Raw genomic sequence first — 11,847 nt, forward strand, 5'->3', positions numbered from 1 at the left:
TTTTAATCACAGATATTTTTTTGTTTAAAAATTATTTCAAAGCTGTTTTGACTCTTGACCCCTAACTGAAATCCTAAAATGACTGGGCATAAATAAGACATTAGCAGAGTAAGGGATTTATTGTTCTTTTATTATTCTCCCAATTACTATGAACAATTAAAAGAATCAGGGAGTTATTGTTAAGTAAAAACAGTTCAGGAGAGTGACTGTGGCTCATGTATTGAGTGCCTGTCTCTGACATGGGAGATCCTGGGTTTGGTTCCTGGTGCCTTCTGAAAAACACAACAAAAAAGAAACGCCAAGGAAACAAATGAAAAAAAAACCTCAGGGGATAAGTGATGATTTCTCACTTAAATGTCCCAGTTTCAATCTCTGGCCCTGGGACCTCAAAAAAACCCACCACATCACAAAAATTCAAAGCCCGTTACCTGGCAGATCCAGTCACAGAAATTCCTCTATTGTTTTATTTTTCCATAAATAATATAACACCAGTTTGTTATTTCATTTATATACCAAACTCTCCTAACTGGCTCTCCTGTTCATAGAAATCCTTTAAATAAAATACATTCCAAGAACTAAAAGCATCTGTAAGTAGTTAAGATTTCTACTTTGAAATCATCATCAGGACTAACAGGGATGCCTAGGCCCGCCATGACCCTGGAGCACCACGTGACATTAATCTGCATCTTCTGCCCACAGGATCAGAGCTGTGAAAGGGGGGCTGTGTATCTGTGGGTCTGGGGCCCAGGAGGAACAGGACTCAGAGAAGGTGACCACTCAGGGGATGGCTGGTGGGGAAAGACAGAGAATGAGCAGGATTCTGCTGACCAAAAACAGCATTTGTCCTGAGCTTATGGAGGAATGGGAGGGTTAGGGAATATATAAAAAGGACAGGGAGGGGGAAAGGAGTTGTCTTAAATTGTCATGTTTCCATGCAAAAAAAAATCATGTATAATTGTGTTAAAGCACCTGTAAACAGAGTGATAGAGAGGGTATATTGTGTACATTTAAGTTAATATGCATAGACAAATATAAATAGGTAAAAATTAATATTGGTGTGAATGTGTCTGTAGGTAAATATAGCCACAGTTAGTTTGGCCTCACTGGCCCCAGGGCCTATAGTCAGTCTTTTTTAGGCAACTGCGTGAAGTAGGAAACAGGGTTGTGGTCTGTAGACCAGGACAGAAAGTGGTCATAAGAGACCCAGGTGGGACTTTGCCTTGATTTAGGAGTCCCCATGGGAGTTTACTTTAAGAAAGTCAGTTGACATTAAAAAAAGGATCAGGAAGCCATTATAAATGGCATTACTTGGCCTAGAATTGTCTCTTAATAAACAAACATCTATCTACTGTTATGGATTAGTGATATTAGCCAGACTCAGACTTTGAATAAAGTTCCAATTGAGAGCTTCATTAGCTGTGCAGTGACTGTCTCATCCTATGCGGAGGAGACAGCAGCCCTGAGTTAAGGGAAGAGGTGTTTTTATAGCCTTTGAGGATGGGGGGGGAGAGTTACTAGCAAGCAAGCAGGCACAGAAGCAGAACACTGTGGTTAGCTGAAGATAGTGTATCTATTTTTTTCTTTTTTAAAAGCCCTTTCTTGTGAGCAGTCCCATGTTATTTTTTGGCCCTTTTCTTGGGGACAGCCCTAAGTTATTTACTGACACTCTCCTTGGAGACAGCCTAAGTTATTTATTTATCTGAAGGCACATGCAATTCCCATTTCCTAATGTAGTTCTATTCCTATTTTCCCAATGTGGCCTTACCCTTACACTACCAAGAAATGAAAGACCTTCCAAATGGTGTGTTTAACTTTATGATGATTGTCATCCTGTGCAGCAGCCCTTGGGGATGCATCCCTAGGAGGAGGCTTGCCTAGGAATCCCTCCACATTGAAAGCCCTCAGCACAGGGTCAGGGACAAATCATTTGTGGGAGGGGCTTAGCAGTGTTGGGAATGCTGATGAGTCATTTCAGATATAGTAGCTTTAAAACTCTCATGACTGGCTTGCCTAGCTGTCACTTTTGCAGAAAATCCTCTTGAGAAAACACCTGTGAAGAAATAAATTTATTTTGAGATCTTTGAGGCACAGCAAAACTCAAATAATTACACTTGCAATTGTCTTAAAATTAGCCCAATAAACATTTTTTAGCCATTTAGCATTAACTGGCTTTGCATACCCCAGGAAACTAGCTCAACATAGGCTCTCAATTTGTAGGTAAGCAGGGATGTTTATATGGTCCCAAGCTGCCTTGGCACTCCTTGCCCTGCTTCCCCTTCAGCGGACTCCTTCCCACCTGTGGACTTTGGAAGCTTTTCTGTAGGGGTCCATCCTACAAAACAGTCAACACCATGTCTGATGAATAGATTGTCACTGCCATCTGGTGGTTATGTCTTCTGGGTCAACGACAAAATCCTCCATTTAAATTCCCCACAGTTGCACATCCTGTTAATGTGCTTCCTGTGTTCCCTGAGCATGTGAATTGTGGAATTTCCTTTCTGACCCAAAAAGGGGCTTCACCTGGTGTTCCATTGCTTTTTCTTTAGCTGCCCCAAGGGTAGAGAGGGAAGCTGTGGAAGGGGAGCAGATACCTGGATCCTGGCCCCAGATTTGGACACGAGTATGTCCCAAGTGGGAAACATGTCATGGGGAGTCAAGAAGGAGGAACAGGTGCCAGAGAGCATCCTCCCTTCACCCAGACTCTTCTCTCCATATTTTATCCCAGCTCCAGCTGTCACACCCAGGCTCCGATTGTAGCACTGGGGACATCTTGATCACACATATGTGATGTTACACTGGGGCACCACTTCACATCACCCTCCTACCCCCAGGTGCTTGGCTCCCTCCATGGAATCCCCACCCTCTCAGAGCCCTCCCTCTCTTATGCCCATCAACTCTCTGCTGTGTCCTTTTAGGAAATGTCCACAGAGATCTAGAAAGTTCATCTGGGTAGAAGCTAAATGTCTGCCTCCATGCCAGTGATTTTCTAATAGGGGAAGGAAAAGTGAGGAATGGGATTTGCCCCAGACTGGGGGTTTCCCAGAGGCCCCCTAATTTTCAACCTGCGACATGGGTGGGGGGGCTGAGTAGTTGAAAGAAGCCTGTGGCTGTATCCCATACTCCATTTACACTGATGCTTCTAGCTTTCAGAATGTCTGCATTTGAAAGAAGTGATTGAAATCTGCTATGGGTTTGGGAGCAAAGGTAAGGGATTGTATCTTTTTTTTTCTATCTGGTTGCACCATCCTCTTTTTGGTGCTTCATTTTGCATGTGGGGGCAGGGGCTGCACCTCACTGCACAGATCTGGGATGCCTTTATTTTTTAACAGGAGGTTCCAGGAATTGAACCTGAGTCCTACATATGGTAAATGGGAGCTCAATTGCTTGAGGCACAGCTGCTTCCTTAGAGATGCATCTTAAATGACAAACCATGCCTGAAGCCATCTATAGGAAATTAATCTCAGATAACTAAAAGAACTTCATTAATGCCACTTTTGGGAACCTGCACTAAATTCCTGTGACAGTTGACATCCTTCCTTCTAAGCTCAGAAGCTTCCTGTGGAATAACAGTGTGAGGACTGGTCTCTAAAGGTAAGTTAATTCTTAAGCTGAAATTCAACAAGTGTTTTAGGCAAAGTCCCCATAGTGGTGACCCATTTGGGGATGAGACCTTTATCCTTGGATTGCCCTTCATATATCTGTGCTTTGGGATCTGGTTTTGGCTGTGAAAATCCTGGGGAGGCCTGTGGAATGAGGTTGGTAGGGGAAGACCATAGGACGGCCAGCCAGTGGCCACTATATGGAGCTGATGCCACCCTTGACCTGAGAACACAGAGACCGCTGATCCCCAGATCTTGGGGAAGGGCAAATGGGAACCATCTGTGATCTTATGTATGCAATTGTCAGGGATTCTGTTTATTCCAGGCAAGGTGTTAAGACATCAATAACAATACTACGGGAAGTAATACCAATAGAAGTGACTACTAGTCACTGCTCTCGGATAAGAATTGTTTCAATATTCACAGTTCCTCAAGGGGCAGGGGACTGGGCTTTTTATACAGGAGGAGGAGGCAGGGACACTTCTGTAAAGGGGTGTGTGGACCCATGTAGAGTGGGTGCCTGGGTTTGATCTGTGACTGATGTGTGACCCTCCCTCCTGTTGATAGCTCACCTGGCCCAAGGCTTGCTGGCAGTAGGAGCCTTGGTTGATCCAGGCTGCCTGGTAACATGGGCAGAGGGATTTCCTCACAAAAAATGTTCCATGACTGTGTCAAAGGGGCCTCCCCAAGGCTGGAGATATACTCAGGGTATCTTCTATCACAAGGCTCAAAGAAAAGTTCTGTCCATAGCATCATCTCCATCTTTTAATGTAAAAACGTGGCCTTATGAATTGTTGGTGGGAATCTGCCTTGTCTATCAGCCAGCTCTGCAGAGAACTGTCTCTCTCCTTTTGTATGTAAATAGAGGAGGGCCTCAGAGTCTTTAGTGTTAGGAGTCAATTACCTCTGTCTCTTTTTTTTCTGGGATGAGAGGGGCCACTCACACCCCCAGTTACACTTACCAGGTTGCCCTTTCTCCTCATTCCTCTATTTTTCACCCTGTTCATGATCATTTTTATTTTTATTTTTTTGAGTTCTTGTGACCAAGAAAACAGCTGCTTAAAGATTTGTGTACAAGATTGTATGTGGAAATATTTTCCATCCTCTTGAGTAAATATTTACAAGTGGGACTAAAGGAATATTTGTTAAGTGTATGATTTACTTTAGAAGAAACTGATATTATATTCCAAAGTGGCAGTTTTGTTTTGTATGGTATTCATATGAGTAAAACATATGAGTTCCTGTTGTTCTGCATTCATGCCACTATTTGATATTCTCATTTTTTTCAAACTAGTGGTAGTGTTGTCCTACGAGGTTCTAATTTGCATTTCCCTCATGGCTAATATGTAGAACTTTTTTTAATATATTTTTTCCTACCTATGTATTTTTTTAAATGGTACTATATAGGATCACTTAGCTATTTCTAAAATTAGAATGTTTGTATTCTTATGGTTGAGGTTTTTTCTAATGGTCAGAGAAGAAGCTTCCTTCCTTCATTTTTCTCCCCATTGAAAGTAACTGTGACATTCAGAACATAGCCTGCTGCAAACACACAATGAGACATTTAATCATGAGCTGTACCAGGTTAGACATGCTTATGATTAACCAGGAAAATAGATTCATGTATTATGTTTCATTTTGAATTCTCCATCAATGATAGAAACAGGAGAATATATATGGTTGAGTTTTGAGTATTCTTTGTATATATCTCTAAGGAAGAAATACAAATGGCCAAAACGCACATGAAAAGATCCACAGTTCTGTGGTAACCGCTCTGGTCAAGGGCAGTCTGGGGCACCTCCCTGAAAAAAAACCCTCTTCCGAGTCCCGAGCTTATACTGACTTGCTTAGGCTAAGAGGCGCCTTGTGTTCCCACAATGGACACAGCTGGGGATGGTTGAACCAAAGGCTGAGTGATTGTTGTGCAGTGTCAACACACAGAGGAAACATGGGAAGCACAGAAAGTAGGACCCCATTAAGTTATATGCAGAAAAACTTTCCCTGAGTTTTCCACGAAGATGTGGCATAAAGTTCTAACCAGGAAATGTTAGAATGCTTTGTGAACTACAATGGCTGGCTTTTGGGATGTGCTGGCCCCAGGAGGGCACCTTTGACCCCGGATCATCTGTAAAGTCCATGAGATGTTAACGAGAAAACCAGAGTGCCCTGGCCAGTTCCCCTACATTGATGCCTGGCAGGACACTGCAAGTCAAAATCCGCCCTAGTTAAGGGTGAGTAAGGAAGCCAGGTTTTGCCTGATACAAAAGCCCACAGGTGCTGTCTCAGGAACCAGGCCAAACAGGTGCCTTGCAAAGGGTCCAGAGAAGTAAGCCCCAAATCTAGTGACAACCCACCCATTCTAGAGGGGCCACCAACTTATGAGATTGTTCCTACAGTGCCAGTGCCGAGGAGTGGGGATGAGCCAATTTTCCCAAGCAATGCAACCTCGCTGCCCCGACTGCCATCTCCACTGCTGTCCTCCCTGGGCAGCATGACCTCGCTACCCTGACAGCTGTCTCCACTGCCATCCTTCCTGAACAGCGTGACCTCACTGCCCCCACACCCACCGTCCTCCCTGAGCAGCGCTACCTCGCAGCCGTTCCTGCAGCCGCTTCCACAGCCATTCCCACAGCCGATTCTGCAGCTGCTTTCTCCAAGCAACACAGCCCAGCTGTTCCTACAGCCACTCCCACAATCCTTTCCACAGCCGGTTCAGTTCCACGGCCACTTTCTCCAAGAAACAGGAGCCAGCTGCTCCTGCAGCTGTTTCCACAGCCGGTTTCGCAGCTGCTTTCTCCAAGCAACACAGCGCAGCTGCTGCAGCAGCCGCTCCCACAGCAGGTTCTGCTGGCAATTTCTCCAAGCAACATGGCCCAGCCACTCCCGCAGCCACTCCCACAGCCGCTTTCTCCAAACAGTGCAGCCTCTGCACCTCTGCAATGGCTGTCTCCACCAATCTTGACCACTGGCAGCATAGTGCTGGCCATCACTCAGGAGGAGTCCCTGAAAGATAGCAACTCAGACCACGAGGAGCCCCAGGGACAGGTGGAGCAGGGAGAAGGGCCACCCTGCAGCTACCTCTCTCTGAATCCTGGGCTCCAATTTATTATGATGCTGATGACCATATACAAGGAGAACACTTCACTACTACTGATCTCTTTATCTGGAAAAGTCACACCCCACATACCTGGAGAAGCCTCAGGTCATGATGGACCTCTTCCAGTCTATCATTCAAACCTGCAAACCCACCTGGGCTGACTGACTGTAAGCAGCTCCTTATGACTTTACTCAACTTCAAGGAGAGAATGTGAGTCACAAAAGGAGCTTTCACCTGGCTTAAAGAGCACCCATCTGGTGGAAGCCTGGACAGGGATCAATATGCCCCCACTCAGTTCCCAGACAAGGACCCCCAATGGGATCCCAATGACATGACCAGGCCCAACTGTTTAGAAACTTTCCATAGGACCTTAGTTGAAGGTTTCAGAGCTGGGAGACAAAAGGTAGTAAACATGGCAAAGACCACCCAAGTCCTACAGACTCTAGAGGGAAGTTGGCTCAATTCTGACAGGATTGACTCCTGACATTTATTTCAAACTTTGGGGTGTGATACGATACTACTTTTGTTGTTGATTTTCAATTTGTTCTACTTTTTAGCCATGGTAGCTCTTTGCAGTGCATCCTATTGCTCTTTACTATAACCCTATCATTGACGGGTTTATTTTATATCTATTTACTTTTTGGTACTACAAAATATTCCAGATCCTTCTTGCATATTTCTTTCCTAGAAAGAGCAATTTCTCTAAGAAGGCATTTATTGGAGAATGGTTTTAAAACCTGAAGTCTGGGCATTATCTCTGCTCATTGTTACTGCAGCCTCGAGGGCCTCTCTGCAGAGAGTGTAAGGAAATATATGTGTATATACTAAGATGTGTACATGCACATATCTAGAACAACAAGAAACCTCCTCTTTAAGAAATTCTAAAGAGAATTTTGCAGGAAGAAAGGAAAAAACAGGACAGGCAGAGTTCGAGGAGAGTGTAAGAGGAACAAAAAAGACAAAAAGACAAGGGAAAAAAAAGCACACAAAATATGACAAACACAACTCCAATCAAAATATGGCTAACACAAATAATTCCTTGAAAGTGATAACACTGAATGTCAACGAACTTAACTCACCTATCAAAAGATTCAGACTGGGACACTGGATAAGGAAATATGACCCATCTATATGCTGTCTACAAGAGACACATCTTAGACCCAGAGACTCATGGAGGTTGAAAGTGAATGGTTGGAAAATAATCTTACAAGCAAACAATAATCAAAAATTGCAGGAGTAGCTATATTAATATTAGAAAAAATAGACTTTAAATGCAAAACAATGTTGAGAGACAAAGAAGGATACTACATTTTAGTAAAAGGGAAAATCTGTCAAGAAGATCAAACGATCATAAATATTTATGCTCCTAACAAGGGGGCCTCTAAATACATGAGGCAAATGCTGGTAAAACTAAGTGAAAGAATAGATGTCTCTTCAATTATAGTGGGGGATTTTAATACACCACTATCAACTCTGGACAGAACATCTCAAAAGAGAATCACTAAAGAAACAATACATTTGAACAGTATATTAGAGGAGCTGGATCTAATAGACATATATAGATCATTACACCCAAACACAGCAGGATATACATTTTTCTCAAGTGCACATGGATCATTCTCCAGGATAGACCATATGCTAGGCCACAAAGAAAGGCTTAATGAATTCAGAAAGATCGAAATCATACAAAATAATATCTCTGACCACAGTGGAGTGAAGCTGGAAATTTGCAAAGGTCAGAGGCCCAGATTTCAGACCATGATCTGGAAATTAAACAGCACACTCTTAGAAAAACAGTGGGTCAAAGAGGAAATCTCAAAATAAATCAAAGACTACCTTGAAACAAATGATAATGATAACACAACATACAAAAATTTATGGGATGCAGCAAAAGCAGTACTGAGAGGAAAATTGATAGCCATAAATTCATATATCAAAAAGAAGAAAAAGCAAAAATTTAAGAACTAACTGCACATTTGGAGGAATTAGAAAAACAACAACAAAGTAATCTAATAGGAAGAAGAAGGAAGGAAATAACAAAGATAAGAGCAGAACTAAACAAAATAAAAAATAAGAAAGTACTTGAAACGATCAACAAGACCAAGAGCTGTTTTTTTGAAAAGATCAATAAAATTGACAAACCTTTAGCGAGACTAAAAGCAAAAAAAGAAAAAAGATGCAAATACACAAAATAAGAAATGAGAAAGGCGATATTACTACTGACCCCACAGAAACAAAGACTATCATAAGAGGATACTTTGTAAAAACTATATTCCAACAAAAATGAGAATTCAGAGGAAATGGACAAATTCCTAGAAACACATAAGCAGCCCATATTGACAAAAGAAGAAATTGATGATTTCAACAAACCAATCACTAGTAAAGAGATAGAATCAGTCATTAAAAACCTCCCAACTAAGAAGAGCCCAGGGCAAGATGGCTTCACAGGTGAATTCTACAAAACATTCCAGAAAGAACAAACACCAATCCTGCTGAAACTATTCCAAAAAATTGAAACAGAAGGAACATTGCTGAACTCCTTCTGTGATGCCAACATTACCCTAGTACCAAAGCCAAACAAATACACCACAAGAAAAGAAAATGACAGACCAATTTCTCTAATGAACCTAGACGCAAAAATACTTAACAAAATACTTGCTAATTGTATTCAACAACACATTAAACGAATCATACACCATGACCAAGTGAGATTCATTCCAGGTATGCAAGGATGGTTCAACATAAGAAAATCAATCAATGTAATACACCATATAAATAGATTGAAGGAAAAAAATCACATGATTATAACTATAGATGCAGAAAAACCATTTGACAAAATACAGCACACTTTCTTGATAAAAATCCTCCAAAAGATCGGAATACAAGGAAATTTTTTGAACATGATAAACAGTATATATGAAAAACCCAAGGCCAACATCGTTTACAATGGAGAAATCCTAAATTCCTTCTCTCTAAAGTCAGGAACAAGACAAGGATGCCCATTGTCTCCCCTTCTATTTAACATTGTCTTAGAAGTACTTGCTGAAACACTGAGGCAAGAACCAGATATAAAAGGTATTCAAATTGGAAAGGAAGAAGCCAAAATTTCATTATTTGAAGATGACATGATCCTATACATAGAAAACCCTGAGAGATCTACAACAAAGCTTCCAGGACTCATAAATGAGTTTAGTAAAATCGCAGGTTATAAGTTCAATGTGCAAAAATCAGTAGCATTTTTGTACACCAATAATGAGCAAGATCAGGAGGAAATCAGGAAACAAATACCATTTACAATAGTAAGTAAAAAAATAAAATATTTAGGAATAAATTTAACTAAAGATGTAAAAAACTTATACACTGAGAACTATACAAGACTGTTCAAGGAACTCAAAGAAGACCTAAATAATGGAAGAATATTCCCTGTTCATGGATAGGAAGACTAAATATTACTAAGATGTCTATTCTACCAAAACTGATCTACACATTCAATGCAATCCCAATAAAAACCAAACAGCCTTCTTTAAGGAACTAGAAAAACTAACTGTGAAATTTATTTAGAAAGGAAAGAGGCCCAAATAGCCAAGGACATATTGAAAATGAAAAACGAAATTGGAGGAATCACACTACCTGACTTCAAAACATACTACAAAGCAACAGTAGTGAAAACAGCATGGTATTGGCATAAGGAGAGACACACAGACCAATGGAATCGAATTGAAAGTTATGATATAGAACCTCATATATATAGCCATATAATATGTGATAAAGCCACCAAACCCTGTCAACTGGGAGAGAATGGCCTATTCAACAAATGGTGTCTGGAGAACTGGATCTCCAGATGTAGAAGAATGAAAGAGGATTACCATCTCACACCTTATACAAAGATCAACTCAAGATGGATCAAAGACCTAAATATAAGAGCCAAGACCATAAAGACCTTGGAAAGCAGTGTAGGGAAACATCTACAGGACCTTGTAATAGAAAATGGCTTCATGAATATCACACCAAAAGTACGAGCAGCAAAAGAACTAGTAGATAAATGGGACTTCCTCAAAATTAAAGCCTTCTGCACCTCAAAGGAGTTTGTCAAGAAAGTAAAAAGGGAACCCACACAATGGGAGAAAATATTTGGTAACCATATATCTGATAAGAGACTTATAACTTGCATATATAAAGAAATCATATATCTTGAAAATAAAAAGATAAACAACCCATTAAGAAATGGGAAAAAGATTTATACAGAACTTTTCCATAGAAGAAATACAAATGGCTAAAAAGCACATGAAAAAATGCTCCAAATCTCTAGCTATCAGGGAAATGCAAATCAAAATTACAATGAGATACCATCTTATTCCCATAAGATTGGCAGCTATGAAAAAAACAGAAGACTACAAATGCTGGAGAGGATGTGAAGAAAGGGGAACACTCATCCACTGCTGGTGGGAATGCAGAAGGATCCAGCCATTCTGGATGACAGTTTGGTGGTTCCTCAAAAACCTAACCATAGATTTGCCATATGACCCAGCAAAACCACTCCTGGGTATATACCCAGCAGAACTGAAAACAAGGACACAAACCAATATATGCACACAAATGTTCATAGCAGTATTGTTCACTATCGCCAAAAGTTGGAATCAACCCAAATGCCCATCAACAGACGAGTGGATCAATAAAATGAGGTATATACATACAATGGAATACTACGCAGCTGTAAGAACAAATACACTACAAACACACGTGATAACATGGATGAATCTTGAGAACCTTATGTTGAGTGAAGCAACCCAGGCATTGAAGGACAAATACTACATGACCTCAATGATATGAAATAAGCAAGCTGCCTCAAAGAGCTAGAGACTGGAAGATAAGCTATCAGGAAATCGGGGGGTGGAGGAAGGATGTGAGCCGACGTCTGCAGGTGTGAAATCTATGATGAGCTGATGGTAAGTATGAGCACAAAGAAGAGATCAAATGGGGGCAAGGGGTTGCCTTTGGGTGGGGCTTTGCAGATTTGAGGGGGGCTAGGGATGGGTGGATGGGTAATATTGCCCAAAAATTGGGAGGAGGGAGGGGCAACATATGAACATAGGAGAGAGTCAGTTGTTGGATAAGAGTAAAATACTGAGAAAATCGTGTCAAAATATAATC

This window comes from Dasypus novemcinctus, unplaced genomic scaffold (genome assembly GCF_030445035.2).
Source record: "Dasypus novemcinctus isolate mDasNov1 unplaced genomic scaffold, mDasNov1.1.hap2 scaffold_132, whole genome shotgun sequence".
Taxonomy (NCBI): domain Eukaryota; kingdom Metazoa; phylum Chordata; class Mammalia; order Cingulata; family Dasypodidae; genus Dasypus; species Dasypus novemcinctus.